This window comes from Equus caballus, chromosome 1 (assembly GCF_041296265.1).
Source record: "Equus caballus isolate H_3958 breed thoroughbred chromosome 1, TB-T2T, whole genome shotgun sequence".
Taxonomy (NCBI): Eukaryota; Metazoa; Chordata; class Mammalia; order Perissodactyla; family Equidae; genus Equus; species Equus caballus.
This window is the reverse complement of record NC_091684.1, coordinates 4,319,337-4,324,711: the sequence shown is the minus strand read 5'-3', so window position 1 is coordinate 4,324,711 and position 5,375 is coordinate 4,319,337. Positions and strand designations below refer to the sequence as shown.

Here is a 5,375-nt window from a genome sequence, read left to right as displayed (position 1 = left end):
CAGGGTTCGGATCCTGGGCACGGACATGGCACGTTGAGGCGGCGTCCCACATCCCACAATTAGAAGGATGTGCAACTAAGATATACAACTGTGTACAGGGGGGATTTGGGGAGATAAAGCAGAAAAAAAAAAAAAGATTGGCAACAGTTGTTAGCCCAGGTGCCAATCTTTGAAAAAGAAAAAAAAAAAAGAATGTTTCCAAACATGTCTGCCTATGTCAGTCGCACATTGGTGGGGACAATTTGTACAGAAAACATTTGCCATTGAATCTGAATACCACATCTGAGGACAAATTGTATACTCTTACACATTTATACAAATTGTGTTAATATGGTTTTTTTGCTATGTTAAGACCCAAACTTTCTAAGAATGATGCAGAGCATGAGAGAAGAAAATGATGCTCAGCGGCTGCGGGACCTTTGTAAGCTGTGGAGATTCTAACTGTTGTTCATGAGGTTTCCATGGACACTCAGTCAGATATTCCAGTTCTGGCCTCTGCCTCCATGGTGGTGTTTTCCAGAATAAGGTCCAGAGCCCGACAGGGCCCCTCAGGAGTATTTCCACTTGTGTCAGGATTTTGCTGTTGAACATGAGAATGGAGGGGACAAATGGCAAGCTGTGGGCAGCTCTGCCGTCTGGACAGGGACAGCAGCCAACGTGGGCTTCTCCAGAGCCTGAACTTTCGGACCACGGGTCTCGAGTGCATCTATCAATTACCCCGGATGCCAGTGAAACCGCGGTCTAAGTGGAACCATCTGGAGGGACAAAGGGGCTTTGTGAAAAGCCCCCTCCTGCTGTGTTGGCAGGATGCTGCCCCCAGCCTCGAGTTCAAGGAGAAGCTGCTGGCCCCAGAGAGGGAGAAAAGGTCCTTCAGCGGTGACCATGGGATGGAGGATTCTCCTGGGGCAGAGGCAGTATCTGAACCAAATGGAAAGGCCGAGAGCGAGTGTGACCCTCCTGCCCAAGTGCCACTGCTGGCAATGGGTCTTTTTAAAAAAAAATTTTATCGTGGGAAAAGCACTTAACATGAGCTCTTGCCTCCTGGATTTTTAAGTGTCCAACACAGTACTGCTAACCGTGGGCACTATGCTGTACGCAGAGCTCTCCAGCTTACTCATCTTGCACAACAGAAACTATACCCACTGAGCAGCATCTCCCCATGTCCCCTCCCCCAGCCCCCAGTGGCAACCACGACTGCATTCTTTGCTCCTATGAGTTTGACTATTTTAGAGACCTCATGTGAATGGAATCAGGCAGCATTTGTTCTTCTGTGGCTGGTTTATTTCACACAGCTTAATGTCCTCCAGGTTCATCCATGTTGTCGCATAATACAGATTTCTTTCTTTTTTAAGGCTGAATAATATTCCATTGTGTGTATATATCACATTTTCTTTATCCGTTTATCAGTCAATGGACATTTAGATTGTTCCCGTATCTTGGCTATTGTGAATAGTGTTGCAACGAACACAGGAGTGCTCATATCCTGATTTTCTGGTAACAGCCATCAAAACAGGTGTGAAGTGATACTTCACCGTGGTTTTGATTTGCATATCCCTCTTGATTAGTGATGTTGAACATCTTTTCATATACCTGTTGAAAGCATCATACTTCTTGATTTCAAAATATATTACAAAGCTACAGTAATTAAAAGAGTATGCACTGGTATGAAGACAGATAGACAGAGTAATGGAACAGAGTAGAGAGCCCAGAAATAAATTCATGCATACATGACAAGGGTGCCAAGAATACATACTGTGGAAAGGATAGTCTCTTCAACAAACGGTGTTAAGAAAACTGGATATTCACATGCAAAAGAGTGAAACTAGACCCTTATCTTACACCACACACAAAAATCAACTTAAAATGGATTAGAGACTTAAATGTAAGACCTGAAACTGTAAAACTCCTACAACAAACCACAGGAGAAAACCTTCATGACGTTGGTCTTAGCAATGATATAGTATGGCCTGGATATGACACCAAAAGCACAGGCGACAAAAGCAAAAACAAACAGGTGGGACTACATCAAACTGCAAAGTTTCTGCACAGCAAAGGAAACCATCAAGAGAGTGAAAAGGCAACCTATGGAATGGGCGAAAATATTTGCAAATCATATATCTGATAAGAGGTTAATTTCCAAAATATATAAGGGACTCCTATAACTCAAGAGCAAAAAACTAATAACTTGCTTAAAAATGGGCTGAAGGGGCCAGCCCTGTGGCTGAGTGGTTAAGTTGGTGTACTCTGCTTCGGTGGCCCAGAGATTTGCTGGTTCAGATCCTGGGCGTGGACCTAGCATCACTCATCAGGCCATGCTGAGGTGGCGTCCCACACAGCACAACTAGAAGGACCTACAACTAGAATATACAACTATGTACTGGGGGACTTTGGGGAGAAGAAGAAGAAAAAAGATTGACAACAGATGTTAGCTCAGGGCCAGTCTTTAAAAAAAAGGGTGGGGGGGTGGCTAAGGACTTGAATTGACACTTCTCCTAAGACACACAAATGGCCACAGGTCATTTTTGATGATCAACACTTTTAGGGATTGGAAAAGGCGTTTATTTATGACCCCTGAGATTACATTTCTTCTGCTAATTCAAATTAATTACTAAGAGGCTCATCAAGACTGTTTGAAAAGATTAGATCATTGAACCGGCTTTCTTGAAACCTGAGTAAGCGGGCCTCTCCAGAAGAGTGGCCAAAAAGATCACTTTAATTGAGATACACATTTGTGGTTGACGATTGCATCTTTTCTTGTAATTTTATTCTTTTTTAATAAAGATCATAACTAATTGTGAGCTAAGTTTGTTTTGTGTAATTATCTTCACATAAGTAAATTTAGATGTCAGTAAAGAAACCTCGTCTGTCCTGAATTTGGACTAAAAAGTCAGTGTGTATTTAGCAAAAGCGCAATTAACCCTGACTGACCTGAGCAGGAAATCCGGGTGCTTGGGCTCTTGTTCCAGAAGGAAGGGCTGCTCCCCTGGCCTCCACAGCTTCCAGCTCTCATCTTTACCATGAGATAAGAAGCAAGAGCGCTGCCACGAGCAGGATGAGGGGAGCGCCTGGAGAAGCACGCACAGGCTCAGAAGCAGCAGCTACCTTATGTCGAGCCTTGACTCCTGGCACAGCGGGCATGCCTTCTAAGGTGGCTAATCATTGTTACAATGACTCTACAAGGAGATGTTAGCCCCAAAATACAGCAGAGGAAACCGATGGTCAGACAGAAACCCAGGCTGAGTCTGGGAGAGCCAGGAGACACAAACCCAGCCTCTGCATTCTGTCCCCATCAGTCACTGTGGGACTGTGGGACCCAGGTACCTGTCACCCGGTTATGGGATGTGCACGGCCTTTCTATCCAACTGGCCCAGTGTTCCAATGGCTCGGGAGCTGGCAAGGGAGATCAAAAGTAATTGCCATCCTGGATCCACACCTCGCTGTTTGTCCACAGAGGGACTAGACACTAAGGAACTGATTTTGTGACTGATGCTGACCAACCCCTTCCCGATGGTCACCTGGAGGGCACTACTGCCGAGTTCTTGAGACAGACGCTTACTTACACTAGATCTAAGCTGCAGCAGGGTCCAGGCGGGTCCAAGATGAAAGGACATCAGGTGGCCGGCCGAGGAAGACTCTGAGCAGAAGTTTACGGTAGAGCTCAGAGCTTCAAGCAGAGTGGGCTTCTTTCTTCTCACCTTCCTTTATTTTCTCCATCAGCTTTGCCATCCCTGCATGTGATGGAGGGAAAGGCCAACAAAATCTATGCAGGCTGCTGCCGCCGAGACCCTCCCCTGCAGCACTGACTAGTAAATGAACTTAACACGGTCATCGCCGTGCATCCCTGTCCACTGCCTCTGCCCTCTGGCAATTACGGCAGGAGGCTGGGAGCACCGCCAATCCCCCAGGAGGCCTCAGCATGGCCAGGAGGAATGGAGCCATCCAGAGGCTTGTCAGGGCGCTGTTCCTCCAAACGTGGGGGTCAAAGGGTCATCGCCAGCCTCTGTGACCATTTGCCCATAGAATCCAGGGCAGGAGGGGCTTGTCTGTGTCCCCAAATTATCGCAGGGTCTCCAGTGGCTGGAAGAAGTGGAAAAGGAGCGATTAGCATTGGGACTGTCCATGGTGGTGAGTCACAGGGAACAAGGACAAGAAACGCCACCGGTTCTCACAGAGAAAGAGAAGGACTGAGTTGCTGTAAGTCTTGATTTGATTTTTTTTATTGTGGTAAATACACATGACATAAATTGACCACTTTAACCATTTTTAAGTGTACCTTTCAGTGGCATTCAGTATGTTCACACTGTTGCGCCACCATCACCACCATCCATCTCCAGAACTTTTCCATCCTCCCCAGCTGAAACTCTGTCCCCAACAAACAACGTCCCCCGACTCCCCGCTCTGAGGCCTTCTAAGTTGGCACTAGCCAGCCCTGCCTTCCTGCCAGAGTGTCAGAGAACAACAGAGACCACGTGAGATGACGGCCAGAAACCCTCACCAAATACGCCTACATATTTGCAAGTAACTGATGGCCCAGAAGTTTCTAAAGGTGCTTCCAAATACATATGAAAACCAAGAATACTAGGCATGAGTTAAGGGGCTGCCCACTTTGGGATGCGGCCTGGGATAGTGCTCTCTGTGCAGCCTGTGACCGTGGAGGAGGGGCTTCAAGACAGGGGCAGGGTACCCACCTTTAACCTCCTCTGTCACTGACATCCTGTGACCCTGGACATTGGGCTGGATGGGCTCTGAGGCCTTGCCCACGTATGTGCAATAACAGTAATGATCACTATTGTCAGGCCCCATTCTCAGCACCTCAAATGCATTGCTCCATCATTGTCTGCTCACGGTGAGTCACGAGGTGGAGGAGTGAATGTCATTACTCACATTTTACAGATGAGGAAGCTGAGACACAGGTCAGAGTGAGCAAGCAGCAGGGGAGTCCCAGGCAGGCGCCAACCCCAGACCCTGTGACCCACCACACGTCACTACTTCAGGTGGTGGATGCCAAGTTTAGGGGCTTCCTAGGCTGGCAAAGTAAACTGTTTAAATTATTCCAGAAAACCGGAAATGCTTTCCACACTAGAATCAGGGAATTGCCTGCACCTCTGCAAAGGTCCCATTTTAGCAAATCCTAAATGACTCGGCACACCCCGATTCTCAGAATGTGGTTGGCCGCATCTTATTCAAAGTGCAGAATCCTGGGCCCTGCCCCAGACCTAGAGAGTCTGCATTTTAACAAGACCCTCGCCCGTGAGCCATGTGTGGTTTGAGGAGTACAGGTCTGGAGGGGCAGAGGCTGGGGTTCAGGAGGCCTGGTTTGGCCCTAGGGTCTGGCCGTGGACAAGGGACCTTGCTGAGCCTCTATCCTTATTAGT

At 47.4% G+C, this 5,375-nt stretch overlaps 1 long non-coding RNA gene across 1 annotated transcript; it reads right to left on the bottom strand.

Annotated features, from left to right (window-relative positions):
• Positions 1 to 1,259: 1,259 nt before the first annotated feature.
• LOC138920600 (uncharacterized) lies at positions 1,260 to 3,065 on the bottom strand. The gene is made up of 2 exons (XR_011432041.1): positions 2,929 to 3,065; positions 1,260 to 1,590 (listed from the first exon to the last, which is right to left on the bottom strand). It is a non-coding gene; the product is annotated as an uncharacterized lncRNA (long non-coding RNA).
• Between the last annotated feature and the right edge of the window lie 2,310 nt (positions 3,066 to 5,375).